The sequence below is a fragment of the Athene noctua genome, chromosome 4, assembly GCF_965140245.1.
Source record: "Athene noctua chromosome 4, bAthNoc1.hap1.1, whole genome shotgun sequence".
NCBI classification, from domain to species: Eukaryota; Metazoa; Chordata; class Aves; order Strigiformes; family Strigidae; genus Athene; species Athene noctua.
In genome coordinates, this window is record NC_134040.1 from 72,875,189 (window position 1) to 72,902,081 (window position 26,893).

Below are 26,893 nucleotides of genomic sequence, written 5' to 3' on the forward strand. Positions count from 1 at the left end.
CTTTTTTACAAGGAGTCACATGGAAAAGATGAAGGGTAATGGGTGGAAGTTACTCCTGGGGAGATTCCAATTGGACACAAGAGGAATATTTTTCACAGTGAGACCAATCACCCACTGGAATAACCTTCCCGTGGAACTGGTGGATTCCCCAACACTGGACACTTAAGATTCAGCTGGACAGGGTGCTGGGCCATCTTGTCTAGACCATGCCAAGAAAGGTTGGATCAGATGATCCTTGAGGTCCCTTCCACCTGGTATTCTGTAATGATTCTATGATGAAAAAGCTCAACTGATGACAAATTCAAGTGCTGGCTACCCTCAGACTCCCAATCCCTACTGTTACGGTGTCTTCTCGGTTTAATAAACTTGTTGCTGGAACTTACTTTATCTCAGAAACATTTAACCACCTGCATTTGGTCCTGCCCATCTACCTGCAGTTGGTCATGCCCATGCTTTAAATAATGCTCTGCAGAAGTAGGAACTCACACTTGGGTAAGGAGAATTCTGGATGAGATGGTACAGCTTATGTAGTTTAATCATAAAGTCACATAGTTACAGAGCTACTTGTTTTTATTACTCTACAGTTCCCTCCTGACAAATGCCAGTGGTTTTTTTTATTGAAGTGATATAATTTTCTGATGGTTTCTGTGCTGTTTCCAGCTGCAACTTCCAACCAAGTGCTGCAGGTCCTGTTCTGTCAGCCTTATTAATGCTAGCAAATATTTCTTGTCATAAGAAGTCTTATTGCTCTCACAGGCTTTTATGGAGGTGAAAACAGAAAAGGCTTATCCAGTGGAGGGAGCTGTTTTGCTTGGGTAGATGTCTCAAAATTTTGCTTCCAGGATGAGATCTAGGCAATGCTCACATGACCTCTCAAAGGTGCTGCATTTTTTGCTTCCTTTGACTAATTCCTTGTTATTACTCACACAGATTATTAGAAACATATCTCAACCTGCAAGTGGTCTGTGGGATAATATTTAAAATTTCTTATTGATTGCAGAAGGATACTTTCTCATTATGTACTTTTCTGCTTATTCTGTGTGCTAAAGACTGGCCTAGCATCTGGAAGAAAATACTCTCCTATAATCTCTTGTGTGCGGTATATGTGCCAAACATTAACAAGTAGTGATCTTATGGTAATTTACCTGAGTTTATCTCCTGGACATTCATGAAGTACCTTGCCAGCGAAAGCAAGTCCTTTGGTATTTTTTCCTCCTTCCTATCTGTACCTGTTTCCTTTTTATATTTCTACCTGTAGCTGATTTCTTAAACTAATGATTTCTTTAGTTTTTATTTGTGTTGGCAACTGCAGTCCACTGTTGGTGTTTTGTTGTTGGGTTTTTTTAATTTGGAAGAGAATGAGAGAAGTAAACAAACTTTATTAAGCTTAAAGCCTCTAGAGTCCTAACGAGGACCTGTGTTCAGAGTACTTGAATGTCACCTCTTTTTAGTTCAGCTTCTAGAATATGAAGCAAGCAAATCTTGTATCACTGCAGAATCTTCTCAGTTGTTCAAGAATAGCAGTAGATACGTGAGTGGTGATCTGGTGGAAGAACCCAGCTTTGTGGTTCAGTAGCAGTGTGTTTCTCCCTGGCAGCTGAAAAAATTACACTATCAACAGCACATGGAGTTCCAAAAGACAAAGCAGAACGGCATGGATTGCTTCTGTTGTAGTTTAGGGAAAGTTTAATGAATGTCAGGTAGTACGGTTACTTTGAGAAAGTAACCTAATTAAATACTCACAGAGAGAAAGCTCAACCAGCCTCAAGTGACAATACTTTTATTGCAGTGGTTTGTTTCTGATTTTACCTAAAAGATGGAGGTATTTTCATTTTCTACCTTTCTGAATTCAGTAGTAACATTTCTGTTGTGGCAATTTTAAGAAAAATGCTTTTTATTTTAGTATGAAATATTCAAAACCTACAATACTGAAATGGCAAACTTTACTGGAAAAGTCTGGTTTTATTTTCTGACAACTGATTGCTCCAAACATACATATGAATTACATCTTTTAAACTCAGTAAATTTTCATAACTGCCTATGGGATAAAACTGTCATTGGACATCACATGGAAGTGAGAAGTCTTCTTAAGTGCTTCATTTTATACTTTTTTAAAAATTAATTTCTGTGGTATTTTAAATACTTAGGGAAATAGTTGTCATATTGGCTTAGATGTTGTTGGCTTGCTGAAAATGCTTAGAATTTTGAGTTGGATACACTTCAACTTTTGTTTACTTTTATAATGCTTACTGGGAATTAAACTCTTCCTCCCTAAAGTAATATAGGATAAACAGTGTTTTCTGTTAGAAACACAAATTCACGACTTCCCTTTTGGCCCCCTTACTAATCATGTTTACTTAACTCTCAACACAGTCTAAAATGGACTTTAGTGATATTTGCAGACTTCGTTGTCTAGTAAATGCTTGTCTGAGTGAAACTGCCAAGTCAGGCCCTGAAGTCAGAACTGTATGTCTTCAGCTTCCATTAAAACACATAAACATGGTGCTGGTTATCAGCCAACACCATAGAAATGTGCATAAAATACTCAATAAGCATAAACATCCTATCAGCACCCATAGCCACTGGGATCATGTAATAAGCCTCATCGTGGCTTTATCAAAGTCACAGAAGATTTTGACAATGTGCCACAGCAGAGGACTGTGTGTTCTGCATACAAAACACCTGCCTCAAAACAAAATATTCATGGGAGGGGCAAAAAAACATTACAAGTGTCCAGCCTGACCGTTGCTGTAGTATATTGAAATATATAGATTTATATTTTTTTCCTATTGCATGTGTTTGTGTAGATGAAAGACTAAGACTTGCTAACGTTAAAGACAGCAGAGATGTTTACGTCACAGAGATAGGACTCTGGAGTTCTAATGCCGATGTGTGTACTCTGTTTAATTTACTTTTCCTGTGTGAATTCTTGTCCCTGGCAGTAGAAAGACAAAATACACAAGAGAGCCTGACTTTTTCTGTCACTAATTCACAGGGTTTCATAATTGACTGTAGTTGCAGTAATGTGTTTTGTTGGAGAAACCTTCAGACGCGACTTTTTTACTTTGATAATGTTCAAACATAATTTATAATTTTATTACATCGTGAAGGGCTAAATATTATTCACACAATATTCTGAGGTTAAGGAAAATTGGAGGCAAAACCCCTCTATTTTTGGTAAGTGTAGAAACAGACAAAACAGCTTATTAGAGATACTGCTGAATTATCATCAGCTAACTAAGGTATTCCACAGTATTTTCTGTGTGTCATTAAGGAAAAAAATTTAAAGCAATGGATGGTCCAGATTTTACTTGCACTGGAAATATTGCTATCTACCATGGTTTTTATAAATAAGCATGTTGCTTGTTCAAGTTTCCATGTTGTTTACGATCACATTTGTTGTAGGCAGTACCTGGCAGCAGATTCCACTTTTTGTCAGAATCCTCTTACAGTGGGGCTATTAACACCTCGTTTAAGGCTCTCTGCTGTAAACTGTGGAGAGAAGACAGTTGTTAAGAAATGTAGGACCATTATAGGAGAGTCATATTTTATCAACGATACAGTCTAATTTCCAACAAGTTACCCGCATACAAATGGTTCTACAGCAGGACGATTTAATGAGAAAAACTCAGCTATGATTTTCAGGAAAGCATTTCAGTTTAACCTGAGTCAGGAACAGAAGTTACCCAACACAGGGTAATATTCTGTGCTGACTGGTAAAGATGTATTTTAAATATACCTGCCAATTCTCTTAATGTCTTAAGAAGAAGACACTGAAGGAGGCTCTAAATTGCCTTGCCATGTATTGCTCTACTGCCAGAATGAAAAGTGAGTTAATACTAGCAAGTTACTAACACAAAAATGTGAAAGACGGAATTAAATAATCTTTATCTAGGGTATCTAGCTGCTTTTCATAAATTTGTCAAACTGGAACTCAGAAGGTTTGAAATTTTGGATTAAAGACATGCTTTTGAAAATGAGCATGGGGACTTAAAGAAAATATTGGCACATAGGTGTTTTGTTTCGTTACTGCCTGTACAAATCTGCTAGAAATGTTAGGGGACACTTCATCAAAAGTATTCAAAGGACAACGTTGTGGTGTTTTTTTTTTAAAAAAAAAAAAGGTAAGATAAATATATGAGTGGATGAGATTCACAGGCTTTGATGTAGCCGTCTTTTTATATGAGGTTTGTTCTGCCAGTTCTGAGAAGGAGAGAGCATGCATGTCAAATCCTTTTCTAAACAAGACTCTAATTTCTGCCAGAGAACCAGCCTTACTAAAGCCAAAGTTAATCCTTATTTAAGAAAAAAATAGCATCTAACTTGAAAGAAAGAAAGACATTGTAGCTCACTGGAATGATGCTTCTAACAATAGACATGGATTTAGGCCATTAAATAAATGATGCCATTGTTTCCAAATTCAGAACAAACTTTCAAGTCACTGGAAAAAATGGTGATTTCACAAATCATCACCTAACTGTTCTGAAAAAATATTGGAAAAGTCAGTCAGCAATTAATGAAACTGTACAGATTAAAAAACCCCAAACTTACTGGTAAGATGTGAAGTGGGTAAATGTGGTTTTATTCTTTTACTACTACCACACAATTAATACTGGTATAAGTAATGGCATAAGCAGTAAAACTTAGAAGTTATTTACCTCTTTTTAATAAATACTGGTAAAGTATGTCCTGTCCTTTCTTTATGACAAACAAAATTCAGAACAAAAGGACAGCTTTGAAAGATAAAAATCTGATCCTCCTAAAAACGCATGTATATACTAAGAACCCTTGCTGAAGCCACATCTAAATCCCAGTTTATACTCAAACAGTAAAAGAGCAAGTTCTGGACTGCCAAGCCTCATCGGGGATATTTGGAGTCAGTCATTTGGAATCAGTGCTCTAGATAATGATATTCTACAAAGCTTTACAGATAAAGGTTAAAATGTAGTAACAGATGACTACTAGTATGATTTTAGTGTCTTGTGAAACCATGACTGGGGATTTTAACAACATAAATTTAACTTATTAAAGGAAATAATAAGGATAGGAAATGTCTGTTTGTATTCAACTTGGTGCATACCACTTGTACATTTCATGTTTATGCACCCATGGAATGTTTCAGAAAAACATTGGGAAACTACATCAGCTTTTTGCCAACAGAAAATGCAGTACAGCATTATTTAAGGACATAATAACATTTTTAAGAGTCCAGATTTCAGACAGTAACTTTTTCAGCTTTGTTTGTTGGCTGTTGGCTGTTGACCTTGCTTAAAATATGCAGCAAATTCTTTGAGTTCTCTGTACCCATTTGCTCTTGCTTGTATGGGAATCCACATGCTTATAAACATTGTAACTGGTTTTAATTATTGCTTTTATACCACCTAGTATCCTCCCTAAATCAGAATCTATTTTTAGATATGGTCAAAGGATTTGTCATAAGCTGTCAAAAAGCAGTTGGTTTACAGCCCAAATATTTTACTACTTTTAATTTGTGCTTAGAAGAAAGGTTACTCACTAAAACTTAAAAAAAATTGAATGAGAGAGAAATATTCTCTAAAATGAGGAAGAAGTATTATAAACATAAAATATTGAGTATTCTACCTCTGATATAAATGCAAAAACAATTCTCAGAAGACTTGTAAGTTTTGTTTTAGTCAATGTCAAACTTTACAAATATCCAAAACATAAACTTTCAGAACCCCATTTTCATTTGCAATGGCTTGACTCTGATTTTCTTTGGCTTTACTGGAATACCCACTTAATACCCTATGTGTATGTAGCTTCTTGGAAACAGATTTTAAAACCCAGTAATATTATAGCTTATTTTAGCCAGAAATACAAATGGATTTTGTTTGTGTTTGATACCACTAAATCCTTTTTTTGGTAGAAAGGGATAGGCTTTTATAAGACCCTTTGAAATAAGCTATGTATGTTAACATGAAAGTAAGGAGAAGAGGTTTTTCATTTACTAATCATTTCATCTGTGCTAAATATTTGCAGACCATAGTAATTATCTTTCTGTAAATTCCCAGAAGATTTTTCAGTCTTGTGCTGGTTGGAGTAGAACCCAGCCACATTCCTTACCAGTCCTCAGAGCAAGCAGATATTACACACATCTTCTAGAATGTGGAAATAATGTAAGTTGGTTAGGTCTATGGTTATGATGGTGGATAAGAGTGTATGCATATGTGCCTATGGATTCCCATGATAATCATTTTAGAAGATTCCTTTACTTAAAAGTATTTTCAAGTACTCAAGAGGAAACCTTAGTCTTACCAGTTTAGAAATAATGTATGACAGTCATTGCACTAGGCATGTGATATGCTGAATGTGAATTCACTTTTGATTTTTGTGGTATTTACCTGGAAAAGACTTCTGCTGTCATTTTGGTTTGCTAAGAGATTTTTTGTTGTTGCTCTTGTTTTTCACTTATTTGACAGTTGTGCTGAATATACATCCCTGAAGCTGTTCCCAGATTTATTCATGGAATAGATATAGCATACTGTTCTTCAAGAGTATGAGGATGTTGTGTGCCTCTAATTCTTCAGATTCAAAATTGTTAATGCTTGATCTTTCTCTCTTGGCTGTGATTGCCAAGAACTGTGTTTGCAACTACCTCCTCAACATCACTGTCTTCCAGGAGCAAATCTGGAGAACCCACTGTCTTTCCACTGTAGTAGACAGTGTCAATTTGGCTCTACAGTTGATGGATCAGGAGATCAGCCAGACTTGTTCCATGAAACTATCAAAAGTGGCTGTATTTTTATTCCTTTGCTCTAGTACAGGAAAACACTGGTTCCAAGTTGAAAGACTGTTAGTTGCTAGATTAAGTGTATGGGTTGGTTTCATCCTGGTATGTTGTTGTGTAGGAGAAAACTCGAACATCATTCAGAAATCTGAATGATATCAGAATTCAGACACTTCTTTTGACACTTCACACAAGGTTTTCACAGCTCACTTTGTTTGCTCAATTAAGTTTTGTCATCTGTTTATCTTCAATATGTCTTGAGTGTGAGTCTCACTGATGAGGCTGGTTTTAGGCGGTCATTTAGGGATCAGTATTCACGCAATTTATCAGAAGTCAGTCTGTAGTCATCTAAGTTTGCTGAACTATAGTCAACTGTTTTTTTAATAAACATTATTTATAAGGCTGCTAAAGCAGCACAGAAAATGTAGAACTGTGATAGTGCATTTGCAATTTCTGCAGTGAGTCTAGATTATGTTGAGTTTTTTGGTGGTGCGTTGTTGCAAGGTGACTTTTATATGAGAATGTTCTTAAACAAAACAAAAAAATCTATAGATTTAGATGAAAACTACATTTGATAAGCTTTTGTTTTAACAAATTGCCAAAAGATGTTTCAGGTAAAGTAAAGCTGTCCCTTTAAAACTGGTTTGTTCAGCTCAGTCAGTTTGAGATAGCCTGCCAAAGCAAGGCAGGTTACTCCAAATCACTGTAAACATGCTCTGGGAAGAAGAGTAGACAGTAGTTGTTTCTTGACCAATTAATTACACACTTTCAGTTACTATTTTTAGTGGGTGGTTGTAATAACCCAATGACCCACAAATACTCCACGGAAAGCTTAGAAAAGTATTCTGTTTCAAGACTGTTTTTACTATACACTGTACAGCTTTGTTCTTTCATAGAATTTTTAATGCTGAGATTAATTTCAGAGCAAGAGATCCTGATCACAGCAAGTGAAGGAGGTGCTTTTAAACTAGCAAACCCACTTTTCTTACATGGTTGGGAGCCTGAAAGATTTCCAGCCTTCTGCAGCTTATATTGCTTTTTTTCATAGGCTTTTTATGGATTCTCAGTAGTAGGTCATATTAGTGATACACACTTCAGGAGGCCTCTTCTGCTTTGGTCTACTTTCAGCATGCCAGTACTGAAAGATGTGAGAGGATTAGTTTAGGCTGTGGTCTCATCTAAGCACCTTCAACAAGCGTAAGTCAAAGCTGCTGTCGCCCTGTTCTGGGCTCCCCTCAGCCAGCCTAGCCCCATGGCACTTCTTCCCTTGGAGCAGCCAAAGAATGAACCCAGGATGCCATGCCAGGTGAGAAGCAGTAAGTGCAGTAGATGCCTGTGCTGGCACTAGGGTGGGGGCAGAGAGCAGCAGGTTATTAACAGCAATAATGCCAACTTAAACCATCTCTATGTGAAGCTGCGGCTTTAGAACTCCTGCTGTTGCATTGATGATGGCCTCTTGCTCAATAACTCTACTGGGAGAAATGGTTTTGTTGCTTTTGGTTGTGGGTTTTGGTTTTTTTTTTCATGACAGTACAGTGTAAATTAGTTTTAGCTTAACAGAAAGGACTTTTGGCCCAGGTTCTTTATCCATGAATTCATTTGCCCCTTCTGTTGCTGTTTTTTATTTCTTATCTTGGATTTACAGTCCCCTGAGGTCTGGTAACTGAAAAGACAAAGCTGCTGTAACGAGTATCCTAGAAAATCAGACTCCAAGGAAACACCTGCAATTGATTTATACTCTGTTAGTGAGTCTCACCCCATGCTTCAAAAAAATATGAGGGACTGTTCACTCATTTGGAAAGAAGGAGAGCTATAGAAATTTCCACAGGGACCGTTCCTTTCCACTTATTTGGTTGTCATGTGTTGTTCCCTTTCCTGGCCATCCCATGTCCTGTCCCCCTCCTATCAGTTCTTGTCTCTTCAAACATAGTAGCCTCCCCAAATTCCTTCAATTTTCCCACTGTTTACTCAAAGCCAGACAAACCCCCTATCTATGAAAATTAGCAAATATGGGTTCCCTTCAGGTTGAGTTTATCTTTCCTTCTGTTGTACAGTAATAGTGCTGTTGGGAGTCTTGCACTGTGTACTTTTAGTACAAGTTATTGATTTCAAAATTTCTCTAATGAAACTGAATTTTGCTTCATAGATCAACAACTGATTTGGGAGAGAAGAATAAAAAATAAATTATATGTCTCTGAGGTGGGAAACTGTAGCAATGGTGCCTAGAGGGATGAAGAAGTGACCAAATAGGAAGGGAAAAGACAAATTCCTAAAATTACTGATGGAAAATGTTTGTGTTTCACTTTACTTAAAATTTCCATTCTCTGTCTGCAGCCTCATGTTCATCTCTATCAGGTTGTGGCAAAACCAACTGTGTGTGTCTGAGACACAGAGACCTCTTTACAGTGTAACGAAAACATTATCATCTACGAACATGATACATGATTATTCATATAGAATTATGATGATTTTGGAGCCACAGAGACACTTCACAAAATTTTTCACTTTTTTCAATTAATGCAAATCAGTCTTATATTAGACATCAGATTGTAAGGCAAAAATTACATCTAACAATACAAACTTAGGTAAAATAGTTGAAGTAGTCAAAAAATATGGCAAATGTTTCTTTCCCCACAAGTGGATAATTTGCATTTTATACAAACCATTTACTCCTGACATTATGGTTCTTTTTCCACAATTTATATTTGAAGTTGAGTGTTTTCCTCAGAATTAGAGAAAAGTGAACTAGAACAGATAATATAAGAACATAGTCATCCCAGGTCTTGATCAAAAGCCTGGTGCATGTGCAAAAATGTTTGGATTTTTTTTTTTGTTAGCTTCAAAATTCCATCAGCAAGGGGTTTGGGGGTTTTAATGTTAATGTTACCAGCATGCAGTATCCTCAGCTTTTGAGGCCAGTGTCGCAAACAGGTCTGCATCTGTTTTTTTCTGTTCATAGTTCTGGTTTTGGAAACAAAGTACCAAATTTTAAAAAAAACTGTATATGTACAATTGCATGTAGTGCTTACATTAGCACTTAGTCTAAACATCCATAAAAATGGCTGTAGTGTTTGGATATTTGTGGGTGGCTGCAGTATGGACTCATGTGCACTGTTATGAACTGTACACTGCTGCTGGTTTTTCTCATTTTAAAGATATGATCCTAAAACTGTTTGTTTACACAAAGCAAAAAGTAAGACTAAATATGCTTCCACAATGGTTTTCTTATACTGAAGTGACAATGTAAAAAAGGATTTTCCGGGGCAGATGAAAAACACTGGATGCTCCAGACAGAACAATTAAGCATTTCAGGATGAATTATACTAACTTGCTGAACTAGACTCTTCCCCCTGTGGGTATGTATCTGCATATATTTATCAGTCTGCTTGAAAACAGAATGAGGAACACTCATGCATTGCCTTTTAGAGATTAATCTGAATGGAACTTTTTTTTAATTGTATTAGGGAAAAAAAGCATCCTAGGGAAGACTGTAGCTACTTACTGTAAACTAGGAAGAGGCTCTAAAGGCTCTTCTTTCTGCTGATTTTCACACAGCATGAGTTGTTAGTTTGTCTTTCCTTTAGATAATTCCAAACTCCGGTTTAACAGCGAAGCATACTATAATTCTCTGTCTCCTAGTTTAGCCTCCCTAAGGGAGGTAATTCAGGAAGCCCATACTTTCTTGTAATTTCTTGATTGTCAGGCTATTTTACTTCTTTAGTTTTACTCACAACCACCCATGAAGCACTTTAAACTTAATCTGATTGCTAGGACTTTAACAACAAGTTCAAATGCTTCCACAATTAAAACAGTTCTCAAAATAACAGGTCATTTACTACATTTGATGTTTTAGTAGGCAAGTTCTCATGAAACAACTTACTGGTTTGTTAAAGTTACGACCTTGTGGCCTCAAAATCAAGTTAGGTCTGATATTAACGGTGGTACTTTGCAGAGTACAGGTCTAGATAGCAAGCACCACAGAGAGCAATTACAGCTATTGACAAGCTACTGGAATTCTTTTCCTTTGTGACAAGCTTTTGACAAGTTCAGCAAAAGCTGTTCCAGCATTTGACATAAAGCAAATGCTTACTGGTCACTGTGAAAGAGGTTGCTTGCAAAGAAGTATGGGTTGCTCACTCTGCTTAATGCACACAGAGAAAGCTACATTAGAAGACTGGTCATGCGTCATCCCCTATGTGGTTAGGAAGGGACAGAGCTCTGACAGGGGTTGTTTCAGATTATTGGTCTGCAGAACCCAGGAGCCCCATCAAACAATGTTATGATTTTTATCTCATGAGAATAAAAATTCCCTCTTCTCAAATTTTATTTCCACATCAAGGAAGCCTGATTTTCTTGTTTTCTTTTGATGTCCTTGCAAATCAATGCTATTGGTTATTTGCTAATTTCTAAACTAGGCTGTTTATAGCTCACACTCTTAGAACTCTGAACTGAAAACTAACATACCGATACAGATAACTTTAGCATAGCTTATATCTCTCCTTCAAAAAGTAATCATGGTAAAAGCCAAAAATGTTGCTGAAAATAATGAATTTGTTATTCACATTTTCCATAATGAGGAAAATGTCATACTGTGTCTTCTTTCAAGAGTATATTCAGTATCTAGGAATATACCCTTCTCATTTAAAGCTCCCTTTCTTTTTGGAAAAATGTATTAAGCGACTAGAATGGCTTTGCTTATTTATGGTTACTTTCTGATTAATCTGACATAACCTACACATTCAAAGTGAATCTGGTACCCATCTCGATTTATTGTGAATATCTGCTTATATCTTCAAAGCATAAAGATTTAAAACAAGGCTTGTTGCTTTCTATGGCTATTAAGATATATTGGCAGGAATTTGAAAGTCTTGGGGAGAATCTGACCAATCTGTACCAACCTTTTTTTTGGTGAAAGCAGCCATTCATTTTCATCCACTATGTAATCTAGTAGATTATAAAAACTGGTAGAACTTTTTAATAAGGAACAATGCCAAACTACTAATTGGTGGAATCGAGTAACTAGGGAATAACACAGTTTTTAAATACCTCTACATTTTCAACACTTTACAAACTAATCTGCAAATTTACGTTACACAGAAATTGTAGATTTTTATTATAAATGGCAGTTGTAACCGTAACATGCTGTGATGATTTTCCTCTCTCTGCTTTGGCTGTTCAATTTCAGGGCCACAGCACTCTTACTGCCATATCCTGGGTAGCATTTGATTTATTTTCATGTATTTCGCTTTTACTTTTCCCCCAGACTTGTTCTCTGTACTAGAAATGGTTCAGACTGAAAATTATGAATCTGAGCTCTGGGGAAATTCAGAGATGGGCTTTTGTTTCAGGCCCATCCTCAGCCATATATAATAATGACTAAAATCTTCAGTTCTTTTTCATTGTTTTAAAAAACCCAAAACCCACAAACATTTTGAAATTATGTAGCTCAGCCATGAGGCAGGAGGAGAGGAGAGCTTCAGCTTACATCAGACAGACAACTGAAAGTTAAGACCTGAAGCTCCCAAAGGAAGAATCTAAATAAGACAAGTGTTTGACAGTGTCCTGCAGAATATCAAGACTGACATCACATCAATCTATGTTCTGGACCGAGTATGAAGCAATATCCCTGCAAGTTATTTTTGTGGTCAGAATTACTCTCATGAACTGGCCCAGCATCATAGTTGAGTCTCAGTATATCCTGAAGGGTTCTTTGCCAAATAGTTGGAACGACTTGGGGAAGCTCTTGAAAGCCTTTCAAGATAGCTTCCCTTCCCCCCCTCCCTTGCAGTGAGACATAACCTGTCTCATGGAAATCTAGCCAGACAGACTGCCTCACAGATCTCTTGGTCCAGTGACTTGAAGCTGACATAACTGTGGTTTAAATTTAAGGCAGTTGTACACAAATAAACCTAGTTGCATGGCTGAGTGATATTTTTTGAGTTAAAATGAGCACTTTCAGACACAATTGCATTTTAATCCATTGGTGTATTCAGTAAGATTAGACTGTAGACACAAGACTCAATAGTGACTCTGTCCAGCTGGAGCCTCCTGTTGCTTTATGCATCTGACATTCCCAGACCTTGCAATGGGACTGCAGAAGGACTGAGCTGGTGGTGCTGGATGGGTAGAAGGGCAAGTAGGGAGGTTTCTTTCTGCCAATATAGTTAGCAATGCACTCCTAAAGTGGAGGTCATTGCCAGTGAAGAAAGTTTGTTCAAGTAGGTGGGGTAGTGCAAATTACCTCACCCTCCAGCAACAGAAATGCAGAGACCAGGCTGTTTTGCCAAGTAGGAAAACACTTCTACTTCTTGGACTCCTAGTTGGAGGATTAAAGAGGGAATGGGACCTTTCTGCTGCTCACATGTCTAAAATCCCACCAATGTGTTGCAGAAACAACAGAAAAATAGTAGTATTTGATAATATCATAGACCTTCTTTTTTGGTATGCATACAGAGAAGAATTTGAAAGGTACTGCTTATTGTTGTTGAAGAATAGCAGTCATCCATATTAATTAATGTGAGAAACAGTTTATAGAAAACAGTGTCGCTTAAATTCATATCTGTCTTCAAACGCTATTCATAGCTGTCTCCCAAGTGTTATATATGTGCTGTTGTAATCTTGACATGCTCTGTTGTTTTCACAAGTTCTTCTGAATCCACACCAACATCAACATTCATTTAAGCATCTGAAAAAGATTATCTACCTCTCTGGTTCTGATTTGCGAATTCAGTATATGACTGGTAACCTCTAATGTTTACTAAGCAAGCCATTCTACACCATTTCAGGTGGGACTGCAAGATCTAATGGAGCATGTGTGCCCTTGCTGTCAGAAGGGCTTTTTTAAAATTTGTAAAGTAGGAGCAGAGGGAACTTGTGTCAATACAGAGAGAAAAAAGGGTAGGAGAAGCATACTCATATTCAGAAATGAGCTGGCTTTCTTAATTAGGTGGAATTCTGTCATCTCAGTGAAATACATGTAACCTGCTACTCAGTCAACTTGCTATCCATCGAGTTTCAGAGTTTCTTCAAAAAAGCATTTTAAATATTCTCATTATGCGTTGTTTCTCCAGTCTTTTCAAGTATGAAAGTTTATGATTTGTGACTCTCTTCATCTTCAGTCTCAGATACCACATATGTCCTAAGGAGATATGTGGCAGAATTTAGTATCTTCATATTGTTTTCAGTGTGTAGTTTGTTGACTGACTCATACTGAAAAAAAGGGCTACATTTTACCACAAAAAGTATAAACTTGTCTTTCCCAACTCCCATCTTACTACATATTCCCCTGTGAGGGCACCAGCAATCATGCAGCCACATGGCCAGTTGAATTAGGTAGCTGATACGGTTGTAGCTGATACGGTTGAAAAGTAAGCAAAAACAAAATACAGACTTCAGTCAGCCAGATCACTGCCCTTTGAGTGTTGGCCCAAATTTAGATCAGCTAAAACTAACAGTGAAACTACATCCTTAGTATGGAAGAAGGCTGCTTAACTTAAAAGTTATTTAAATGTTAGTGCAGGGTATTTTAGAAGAGGGGCTGTTGAATTATAAACCTGTATGAGATATGACTGACTGTCCTGTGCAGTGGTACAGAAGAAAACTTTCTTGTAAGAATGGCTCACCAGCAATACTTGGTGATAACATTTACTGTGTTGATTCTGACATGATTCCCTACAGAATAAAAGCCTTGACATTGATTAATGTTTTGAAGGGTTTCCAGGAATTCTTTAAAACTTTGCACAGTACAAGAAATTGTACCTGAACATTAAACCAAAGTATATATTAGAAGAAAAGCCATGGAGAAAGAAACAGCTTAGATTTTCCTATTTTATTTTGGGCAGGTTTTTCTGCCCAATTCATGGATGTTGCCATGCACATGTTACATTATTACATGAAGGATTTATTGATCTTCATTAGCAAGTCTGGTTGGACTTATCTGAAAGGTAATCTCATCATACCTATCAGAAATATTACACCCGACTCAGAGTAGCACAGTCTGTTTTCTGTAGTATGACTATGTCTAACTCCACTTCTTAAAGTTGTTTGTTTTGTAAAGCACTTTCATACTTGGAGAATATTTTTCAAAATTACACCATCAGTATAGATCCCCAGAAATCTTTCTTTGCATTTCCAGCTGCTCTTTAATAAACTCCATCTGTGTTTTATCTATATTTATATTGATTTTTCAGCTATGCTAGCTTGTGTCTGTCCTCTGCCTTACTGACCCTGAAGTCAACGAAAGTGGAGGGCGTACAGCCAATTTCTGATAGCATTTGGTTAGTTTACTCCCTTTTAAAGTAGTTTAGGAAATGTAACTCAAATATTTCTGTTATTTGACAAGCCTGTTTAACTTTTCCAATTTCACCCCTTTTACTCCGAATTTCCGTCTCCTTAATATTTTCCAGTTCTAGAGAAAAGGATTAGAAATGTACCTCACCTTTAGCTGTTTTCATTGTAATTTTCTTTCTAAATTTCTAGTTTTGTTTGTCCAGCTATGGATATTTTTTTCCCCCAATCCTGAGTTTATATATATTTTCGCTTTGTGCTACCGTGCATTTGTCTTTTAAGACATAGTTATATAACCCTGGCACATAGCCTAAACTCATAATTACTTTAAAGGGAATTAGGGTGTGCAAGGAATGCAAGATCAGGCATTTGGAAAATGGTCCAGTGGAGTTGCTTTTTTTTTTTTTTTTTTCCCTCTGTACAATGAGTATTTATCTTAAACAATTTCCATTACTCTTGGAAACTTATTTCACTTCTCAGCTAATATGTGTTCCATTAGCATTTTTTGGCCTGTAGCCAGTTGATTCCTTCAGGCTTTGTTGAAGTGTGGGTTGCGCTCTTTTCTTTTTTTTTTTTTCTTTTTTTTCTTTTACCAGTTCTCTGTCTGAAATGATTCAGCTTTGATTTAGTGGCTATTATGATGCTGGATTTTGGTGGCTTTTAGTCTCCCAGACCAGTGGCTAGAATTGCATAGAATTGCAGCTCCTTCTTTCAAAAGTCCGGACCTTTGTTGGTTTATTGCAGAATGTATGGGATGCTGTCCAGGCAATATCTGATTAAAGTAAGATAAGAAAGTACACTTAGTGATCAGACTTATCAGGCTTATTTTATTTTTTGAGAATCACATCTCAGATCATGGATCAAACCATACTATCAATAACACTGTTCTGCTATCAATGTCATTTAAGGCATCTTTTTCTCATAGCTTACTGAGAAATTTAAAAAAATCCCACTGTATTACTCTTTACGTATATGTGGAACTGTTTCCCCATTTCACTGTGTATTCTGTTCTTTGGAATGTGTACTTAAGCAAGGGAAGCTATACAGTGTTTCTTAGAAGCCAGGAAATAGTGATGCAAATAACTCAAACAGGTGCAGTTTTTTGAAGGCCCTAATAAAATGGGAGCTAGTGTAATTACCTAGCTGATCGTATCCAAAAAAGAATCGCATATTTTTCCCTAGGGTGGGCTGAGGGGGACAAAAGATCCTTAAAGTGTAAGACAGATGATTCAAGTAAAAGAAAGTAACTTATAATAGTAATGAGATGCTGACTTGTGTACCAATGGAAAAGGCCAGCCAGCAATAAGAGGAGGTTGTGTACAGCAGATAGTTCAGAGGTCGGTAATCATGCTAGACTTTCCTCCTTTATTCATCGAAAAGGTAAGACTCATTTTGGTATGGTTTGTTTTCTGTTTCTGGAGTTGTTTAAACATGGGTTTTGGTTTTAAGTAAAATAGTCTTTGCGTAGTGTGACATAAATCACACTTTGTTTTGAAGAAGCAAATGTATATTATGACAAGCTTCTGAATTAGTTACAGGTGACACCTACTGTAATCTGAGTAGCAGAGTGAGAATAATCAAACTGGGGAATTTCCCTCCCCAATTCTACTACCTGTCTGAGTTAAAGGCCTGAGGAGTTCCTCCCTTTGGGATATGCCTTAAGCATCCTGAGAAAAGACATTGGTGAAGATAGTCAAGTGGCCACAGTTGACGCATCTCTTGGTAGAAATTAATTTATGTTTGTACATGGCTTATCCTAAATTGATTCCAGCTGTACCATTTTTAGAGATGCTGAACTGCTGCTTCAAACTGGTTCTGCAAAAATTATTTGAGGGAATTCAACCTCGTGTCATCAAACTTTTAGCTGGGTTACATCTGGATTTCTGTTCAGTAATTTTACAGCAGCATTGCCCACTAACTCCCCAATAATAAAGATTACATGTACTCAGTGAAGATCTAAAGTATGCTTCTTGCATTATAAATAAAATAATAATAAAATGTAAAAAGAATCCCAAACTTATATCACTTTGTATGCCACAGTTTAATTCTACAACATTTTTCCAATCAAAATAGATTTCTCGCATTCTTTGCATGACTGATACCATTTTTATCTTTAGTACTTTCTCAGGTAACCTTTTCCTTCTGAGTTTATGATTCTTATGCATTCTACTTCTCCTCACACATAGAATAGATTCCTAACGTAAAGTTGTTGCTGCTTGAAATCTAGAAGCTTCTTGGGACAAACCTGAATATTAAGTCTTTCTCCCTAGGGCGCCCTGAACAATTCCTGGGATTGAAATATGACCTTTTTCATATTCTTCTTTGCAGCAGCATTCCATGTGGTTCCTGGCTAGGCAAGGACTACTGAGGTAAAACCTGCTGCCACCATAATTATTATTCTTTGAATCTTCCAGCATGCCCATCTTTTTTAGGACTATCAGAAAGTTGGCATAGCAACCACACAGCAGCTGGGAGCTCTTCCCCTGTGAGGCAAGAAGAGAGTTGTCGGCCTGTCATGAAGAGATTGAGCCATCCTTTAAAGTATTTGCCCAGCTACCTGTAAATGAATGTGCTAAACCTTTTTCCACGACTGCTTTCTTTTTTCCCCGAATGTTACTTTTGTAAACAAATTCTACAGAGTGGTTATTTTACAACCATTGAATGATTGAGCATTTTTAAAGTATATTTTGAAACATATTTTTAAAGTACAAAACATGTGTAAATTATTCCTACAATAAAAAATATTTAAATAATTTATACGAAATGCAGTAAATCTAGTGAGAGAGAGAGGTCATACAAAAAAATCTCATTACAGCTATGGACAATTGTTAGTTGGAATGCCTTTTTATTTTATAAGTCTATAAACATTCAGTGAGAGATACTTAGAGTTAACTTCGTTACTTTGAACAGGTCATCATAATGGGAGTTTGGTTTAGAAATTTCTATACAAAAAAGATTGATTCAATTTAGAGACAGTGGTATTTTCCTGGGCCCAGACACTCTCAGCTAGTGGTCTTGACAGTATACCTATCATGTTATAAAGTATTCTCTGTGCTGATTTCAGTATGTTAAACTACTTATTTTTCCACAGTCTCCTAGCATAAACATCCTACAGCAAAATTCTAAATACCAAACAATTTCTGCTAACACAGTGGAATACCTTAGAGAGAATTAGATACCCCCTCCTTCCTTTCCTCCTAAGAAGCTGAAGGAAGAATAGGTTTTACAGAATGGCAGAGTGTAAAGTTGTAAAAGAAACACGGTAGTTCTTTCAGAACAGACTCTCCATAAACTGAACAGACCCTGCAGCAAAATAAACAGTGTTCCATTATACAAGATACCTATAGGGAGTTCTCATTATGCCAAACCCAGAAAAAGATTTACTTTAGATTTGACAAAGAAGTAACCCAACAATATATTTGGCAATTACTTCCATTGGGAAAGTCTTACTCTCCCCGCCTCCACCACCGTTAATGAATTCCTAGTGTTTTGGGGTTGTTTTTCCAAAAAAGATTCTGTTAGTTCTGTAAGTTCAAGATAACTGTAATAAAATGTTGTAAACCAGCATATGTTAGTGTATATTAATTGTAAGGGCTCTGTTTTAACAAAAAGTGTCATGTTTGTCTCCAAATATGAACCATAAATGTTATATAGTATTGAACCAAAAGCCTTGCTGCAAGTATATTATGTTTTCAGTTTAATCAAAATAGGGAGGGGAAATACACAATCATTGGTCATTCTTTATTGGCACACACCCATTCCTGGGGAAAAAGGAGGCCAAACTTCTTCTTAAAAGTCCAGTTCTGGCCAGTGATAAGTATCAGTTTATTGATAGGAACTGTATGTCTGCAATGCAGTCCCTTTCCGGCTGGCTACTTTGGTTAGTTGGGTGGTTGTTGAAGTTTTTTCCTTTTGATCATGTGATATGTAATAAGTGGTGCTGAACAGCTTTTAAAAGAACACCTCTGGATAAATGCACTTGTTGGGCTAGAAGATAAATGTGCCTCAAGAAATTTAAGACTCTCCAGTTTTCCTTCCTAATCAGAGTAGACTACATCCATACTGTTAATATCGGTAGAATTAGTGAATATCCAAATGATTGGTCACCAACATGGTGATACCACGAATTAAACTTCACACCTAAGAACCACTGCCTGCTGTTGTTGCACTTGCTCTCACAACGGCTGTTTGTAGAAGTCCACAAAACTTTTGGCATCCTATAGATTGCTGCCTAGGCACTGGCCTGCAGTAGTGCTCCCTTGGCATATCCTCTCAAAGGAACTTTGACATTTAAAAGTTTTGGTTGAGATACAGCATCCCTGACCATGAAGCACTCCTCAAACAAAACCTCAGATAACAGTCTGTCATGCTTCTGGAATACAAATGTTGTGTGTTGTTTAGCTTTGTCAAAGAAAGGCCTTCTCATAGCCTAACTAAAACTGTAAAAGGGAAAGTATCACAGTTTGTTAGCACCTATGTGTCGTCAGTTAACAGATGTTATCTGTCCATTCTATACACATTCTTTTAGTCTGCTATAATTTAAAAGCCTAGTTACAAATTCAGGTAGAATCTTAAAACGTAATACAACCATGTGAAAGCAAAATGTCATTCATAAGAATTCATATAAGAGAAGAAAAATCAAAATTGTGATTTTTACAGAGCATTTTTAAACCATGGAAGCTGCACACGTACAAAGTTATTGTACCTAAAGAAAATCTATATAGATAAGTAAAATTTCAGTGCTTTTTAGGAAGTCTATATATCTATTTCTTCATTGACTTTTCAGAATATTTTATCACTGGCCACTCCATGATACTTGTTCAACTTTGTTTTTAAAGAGACTTCCAGTTTTGCTTTCATTTAATTTTTACTTTAATGATCAAAAATCCTCTTTTAGAGAAGAAAATGAACTTCAGAATCTTCTGGATATCTGAGAATTGGTATTTCTGTCCTACAACAGAAGTGTGGACATTTTAATGCTTAACTGAGTTTAAAGTGAAAACTATGTTTTTAATGGATTGCATAGGGAGAGGGGTAAAGTTTTAACCAAAATTCAGGACGAAACAGCAGAAGTTTTGTTTTAATGTATGGTACAGTCTTTTTACCAGTTCTTGTCTGCATAATGAAAAAAATGAAAACAAACAAACAAACAAAAAAAACAACAAAACCCAGCATTCACTGGAAATTAGATAGCAAAAATTTAATGATAGCTATGAAGTAATTTATAGTAAGAAGTCATATACTACATAGGGAAGTATCAAAACATACAGTCTTATATTACACTTCACAGATTTTACAAGTCTGTTCCAATAATCCTGGTTGAATGAAATTTAGCATTTTAATATTCAGGCTTACTGCAGTGTAAACAAATTTGCCTTAACAGTACTTTCTTTCTGGAAACGAAGTTTTACGGTACCATATTCCTTTGCAGTTTATTTTCAGCTCAGCTGAATAGCTGATACATGCAAAACTCAGTGCTTCCCAAAAACACTGGTAAGAAGCCTAGAAAGAGATGTATGGTGCAAACTCTCAGAGGATTTCTGTGGAAGTTGAGCATGTAAGACTGGATGAAAATTGAAGTTAAAACTAATTTGAACAAGTTTGTTCATCCATTTCTACCCATATATATCACAAAAAATTACATGAAAAGAAGTTCATAAAGTCAGGTACAAGAAGTTAGTTTTATAGTCTCCTATGATTCCCTTTAACCTCTACTCTCTCACCTTCGGTTTCCCTCTCACCATCTTGAGCAAACACTGGTAATGCAGGCAACACAAACTCATTGCTTTCAGTTCTCATGCCTTGTATCTGTGATTCAGAACAGGATTTCTAGGAAAGTCCCCCTAAGCCAGTGACAGTCCAGAGATCTAGTGTAGACCATCTTATGTGTACGATCCATGGATTACTGACCAAGAAAAAAATCTGTCTGGAAATTCTGATGTCATACTGAGCATGTGCAAAGCTGAATTTTTGGTAGGAAGGGGATTTGTTTGTTTACTTTAAATAAAAGAGCTCATGATCTAGCCAAATATAGGCATAGTTTAGCGTAGAGAAAAAAGGCTTATTTCTGGCACTAGTAAGATCCTCTGACAAAACAAATAATTCTCTACAGAAGTGTTCATGTGCTAGAACATCCTTAAGATGTAAGAAGCACATTCCCCTTTTATTAATTGCAACTTAAAAACTTTAATTTCAAAGGCACCTAAAACTTCTTTGTAAAAAACTTAACAAAATAAAGGACAAAAATATTCTGTTCAGATGTTTGCCATGGATTTTTTCAGCTCAAATGGAAATTTTGCAAAGCTGTAAGCAGCTGATTGCAGGTTCTCTAAAAATGTGCTGTGGACATCTTTAATAAAAGATGATGCTATAGTTCGAAGAGAATGTTACTACTTACCAACAAACTGTCTGAACGCTTTCTCCTGTAACCATGGAATATGCCCTGCTGGGTTTCACACCTTTGGCATAGGCGAGGGTTGTGCTGGTTTAGTGTCTCTTCAGTCACCATGCAGAGAGAGGACTTGCTGATGCAAGTTTTGGTCTGTAAACAAAGTACCATACAATGGTGAAAGAGCTCTCTTTTCAAGCATTTTGATACAGTATACAGTGTTGGAGTTGTTCATGATCCACTAAGGAGAAGCGCCAGTCAACAGCTTTTCTGTGTATTTTAGAACAATTGCATTCTGTTTTCTAAGCCAAAACATAGCCATCATCATTATACAAATGTAAATCTTTCTTGAGAAGTCTGGTTCTCTTCCTTCATTTCCTGTAGCATGTTAGCTGCATCTTATTTCAGACTGTTTTCTCTTAAGATCCCAGAACATATAAACAGAGCATAAAAATCTTGTCCGCAAATCTTCACACTAAGTCATTCTGAACTCCCACTAGGAGTACATTACCCATAAGATCAGTTATCGCAAATTACTATTGAAGTTTGGTTTGGGTTTTGGTGTTTTGGTTTGTTGTTTTTTTTTTTTAAAAATATGTTGTAATGTCTAGGAAGAAGAAATCTGGTTTCTAAAGGACAAAATTAAGTCTGTAACATGTGCTCTGACAGTCCCAGACTTCACAATGCACGTGGTTTTTTTATACATTATAGTGGGTTTTGGTTGTTCAAAGGTTCAGTTCTTTTTCTGAGCATCCAATAAACGTGACTCCTACCAAGAAGATCTCACTAGTACAGTGCACCAAGAGAGCTAATACAAAAATTATTTTATACTACTGAGCTAATTTTATTAGAGTGCTGCTTTATTTTCTGTTTAGCACTGTCTGATCTGTGGATCTTCTATTTTGTTTAACAGACTGAGATTAGTTAAACTATGGAATAATGCTGCCAAATTTTCCATCACAGTCAGCTTCAATTTGTCATTTCTTAATTTCATTCTGCCACTCCTCACTGTAGTCTGTGCTAATTTACTGTTTACTGCTTACAGGTATCACTAGTTATTATTTTAAAAAGTCAGGCGGCATATATTTCTTTCTAAAACCAGACTAGAAAGCAGTCATCTACTTGCAATTGACTGTGATTTCTGCTGCCATTCTGTGTATTTCTTCCATTTTGATAATATGTTGGCAAATGTTTTCCAGATATAAATACAATACAATGGGCCATGTAAACTATACATATGGAGAATAGTACTTCCTATTCCCATGAATTTGTGCCCAACTCTCTCATACATGAGCATTGTCCTTGGCTGCTGCTGTAGATATAAGTCAAATGTATGACTTTTTGCCACTCTTAACTGCATTACATTTCAGAGTAGCTTTCATCCAGGTTTCCCCCAGGATATGTTTTAGTACTTCTGCACTGAAAGTTCTGGCAATACTGTTTTGATATGAATGCACATGGTTTTCATTCAGATGTATATATATTGTTAATGTTGCTCACATGGGCCTGTAATCAGAAAAGCATGCATTAAGATTAAATGAGAATTGAATTAAAACAATAAATATATGTCTAGTAATTGACCAAAGTCTTTATATTAAACAAATGTTTTTGGTTTCAGTAAAAGATGCCATTTCTTTTAGAGTCCCACTTATATTTAGTTGAAAAAAATCTGTGATACTTGGTATTTTTTAGACATGATAGTTATGGCATCAAGAAAAGCCTTTCTGCACAGTTATGTTTAAATATTTAATGCCACGGTGTACGTTCAGGCATGTACCGCATGATACAGAGCTTTTTTGTATCCGCTCTCTGTTTTTCTTATCACGGTGAAAATGCTGAGATAGAAACATCTTGACACTATTTTTCTTGTGATTCCATGTAAACATATTTTCATACTGCACAGATTACTTTTAAATTGGGAAATAACCATTCTTTGCCTGTGGCTGTGTGGCTGCCTATGTCTACCTGTATGCTTGGATGTGTACATTCCATATCTTTCCATGACAGTTCTGGGAGAAATTTGCAGCAAGCAGTACTATCTTGGTTTCAATGTAGACAAGTGTTTCTTTCAAAAGTATCTAAAATGTTTAGAAAAAGAAAAATCGATTAAATCTACAGATTATATATTGGCCAGAACAATTTGTGATGATATTTTGAAACAGTGTATTTAGCTAATAAACTGAGGGCAGCAAATATAGCACTGATTTTTAAAAAGTTTTCAGGGAGTTTCATGGGACTCTTGACTGATGAGCCCAGTATCTGAAAAAATAGTAGATAACACAGAAATAATAGAATGATCTAGAATAAAGAAATTAGAATAATAAGATCATTAATATAATGTGACATTTTGAGGAAAAAACAAATCTAAATAGAGGTAACACCTCACAAATCTACTCAAACTCTTTGAAAGAATCAACAAGAACCATGTGGATAAATGAAGTCTAGTCGATACAGTCCACTGGATTTCCAAAGATTTTCAACACAGTCCATTGAAAGGCTTCTGAAAAAATTAAGTAGCCAAGGAATAAAGGCTTGACAAAATATATCTTCTTGCCCAAATAAAAACAAGTGTTTAAAAGAAAGTAACCAAAAATAAGTAAACTGACAGTTCCCAAAAAGGCAGGAGATAACCAGTTGAACTCCACACAGAACTGTGTCGAGTCTCGCACCGTTCATCGTATGTGCCTCTTTTTCCAGATCAGTTACATTAAGAAAACCAAACCAAACAAAAACCCCTTCCTTCAAACAAACAAACAAAACAATGGTGTTCAGGTTTCAGGTGTTTAGGTACAGCAGATCTGTAAAGAATTATTTTTATCAGTTAAGACAATGTATATTGCCATACTTTTGGCAGGAGATTTGTTGAAGTTCTGTATTAAAATATATTATTATCAGTATGTGTATCTATATATCCAGAGTATGTCAAGATGTTAAGTCTGAGAAATATGATTATGTGTTATTGAGTATGCTTTACAATATTACTTAATGTTATGTTACAATGGCAGTATTCTTAATTTTTATTACGGCTGAACACTAGTACAGAAATTTAGTTTTGTTTTACTGATAAAATGCTGAGGTTTTTTGATTGTTTTCATAATTCCTTTAATAATAGTAAAGGATCTTGTGGTTTATGAATTCACTGTTCCCCAGCAGCAGGTTGAACAGTTGTTGCCAGTACTCTGAACTGATAAATGGTTGTGCACCTGTACCTAATACAGAATCACAGAATCATCTAGGTTGGAAAAGACCTTGAAGATCATCCAGTCCAACCATTAACCTCACACTGACAGTTCCCAACTGCACCATATCCCTCAGCACTATGTTGACCTTATTCTTAAACACCTCCAGGGATGGGGACTCCACCACCTTCCTGGGCAGCCCATTCCAACGCCTAACAACCCATTCTGTAAAGAAATGCTTCCTAATATCCAGTCTAAACCTTACCTGGTGCAACTTGAGGCCATTACCTCTTCTCCTATTGCTTATTTCTGGGTTAAAGAGGCTCATCCTCAGCTCTCTGCACCCTCCTTTCAGGTAGCTGCAGAGGGCGATGAGGTCTCCCCTCAGCCTCCTCTTCTCCAGACTAAACACCCCCAGTTCCCTCAGCCGCTCCTCGTAAGACCTGTGCTCCAGACCCTGCACCAGCTCCGTTGCCCTTCTCTGGACATGCTCGAGTCATTCAATGTCCTTTTTGGAGTGAGGGGCCCAAAACTGAACACAGGAATCGAGGGGCGGCCTCCCCAGTGCCGAGTACAGGGGTCAGATCCCTTCCCTGTCCCTGCTGGCCACGCTATTGCTGACACAAGCCAGGATGCCATTGGCCTTCTTGGCCACCTGGGCACACTGCTGGCTCCTGTTCAGCCAGCTGTCAATCACACCCCCAGGTCCCTCTCTGACTGGCAGCTCTCCAGCCACTCCTCCCCAAGCCTGTAGCGCTGATGGGGGTTGCTGTGGCCCAAGGGCAGAATGAATACCTTAATATTCAGATGACAAAACTACTCACGCCCATCAGGTTAAGGATGTGATCTTTCCTGGCATATGTCTATTCTACTGCTTCTGCAGAGCCTTCTCTTATTTGACTGCCATAACACTGATGTGGAGCTGGACAGCACAAATACACTCTGGCAGAAGTGCAGGTGAGACAGCATACAGTGTGGTTCTCCGAGGGCAGCACCTTCACACCCGTGAAGCAACTGTCAATTTACTGCATGCAGTGGAGTATTTGAGTGAGTGGCTTCACTGGGGGAGGAGAAGAAAGTATTCAGTTGTGCAGGCACAAACTGGCAGCTACCAAAATGAGAAGATGGCATGGGGAATACATATGGTCTGCTTGCTGAAAGATTGCCACTGGGGTCAATGCTAGCAATTTAACTATGTGAGTATTTAGAGAGAGAAAACCTGTACTTTGAAACCCATTTGACCAGACAGAGAGAGGTCTGGAATTGTCACTGAAAGTCAGTTGAGTAGTAAATTCCAGATCTCTGGTAGATCATCCTTTCTGCAAGGGTAGAGGACTAAGCTTTTGTATGCATTTATCTAAGCTTTTAGATAGCTTTCTTGAGAGCATTGCAAGTTCCTCATTCAGTAGAGACAGACTTATCTGCAGAAGGGAAACACAGCACAACAGCAAAAGAGCAAATGTAGAACAGCACCGCAAAGGTTGAAGAATGTGTCCTTCTACCCTGAACATACCTGTTATGGTATCATTTGTTCCACACAGAAGAACTGATGTCAGATGAAAGGGCCTGGACACCTGCTGGAGATGATGGAGTTGTTCTGAAAGAAACCACTACTGCTGCCTCCTTTAGCAGTGGAGAGGATTTGCTCCATGAGATTCCCCATTGTGTTTTCAGTGACTATTTGACAATCTCATGTCCTTATGATTTTTAATTTATTCTTAAAGCATATCTGTATTTTGAATTCTAATGTTAGCATTTTCTTTGACAGCTATGAATGTTTTAATTACATCACAAAACATAACTTGAAACCAGATTTTTCTGGACATAAATTCTGCTAAATTTTTCCAATATGTTGCTTTTTTTGCAATAAATTGTTTGGGGTTTTTTTCTGAGGTGAATTTTAGCATGGTAGTTTATGTATGTAATGTAAATATGATGTGGTCAATATCCTCCTTACCCTGTTATTCTCATGAAGCAGTTCCCTTAACTTTTTCTAGTTTGAGAGTTTCTCACAAGTAAACAAACTTGTTCAGGCCTCTGTTGAGGGCAAGAATGCAATATAAAAATACCAGAGTCAGTTTTCTGTTGAGCTGAAAATACAACTGGCTTAATGTGTTGGGTGCAGCTGAAGGAGTGTTATAGGAAAGTGGTTGTAAATGCACCTTTGTACTCTCCCTAATTATTTTTTTCATGCACTTCTGCCCAGGAGCAGTCACTATTACCCTGTACATGAGTGACTTAATGCAGTGCTCTCTTTGTTCCACCCTGCTACATGTTCTCTGCTTCACTCAA

At 36.9% G+C, this 26,893-nt stretch overlaps 1 protein-coding gene across 3 annotated transcripts in view; it reads left to right on the plus strand.

Annotated features, from left to right (window-relative positions):
* PALLD (palladin, cytoskeletal associated protein) overlaps positions 1–26,893 on the plus strand; it is a 199,605-nt gene that overhangs the window by 97,229 nt on the left and 75,483 nt on the right. The window lies entirely within an intron of this gene.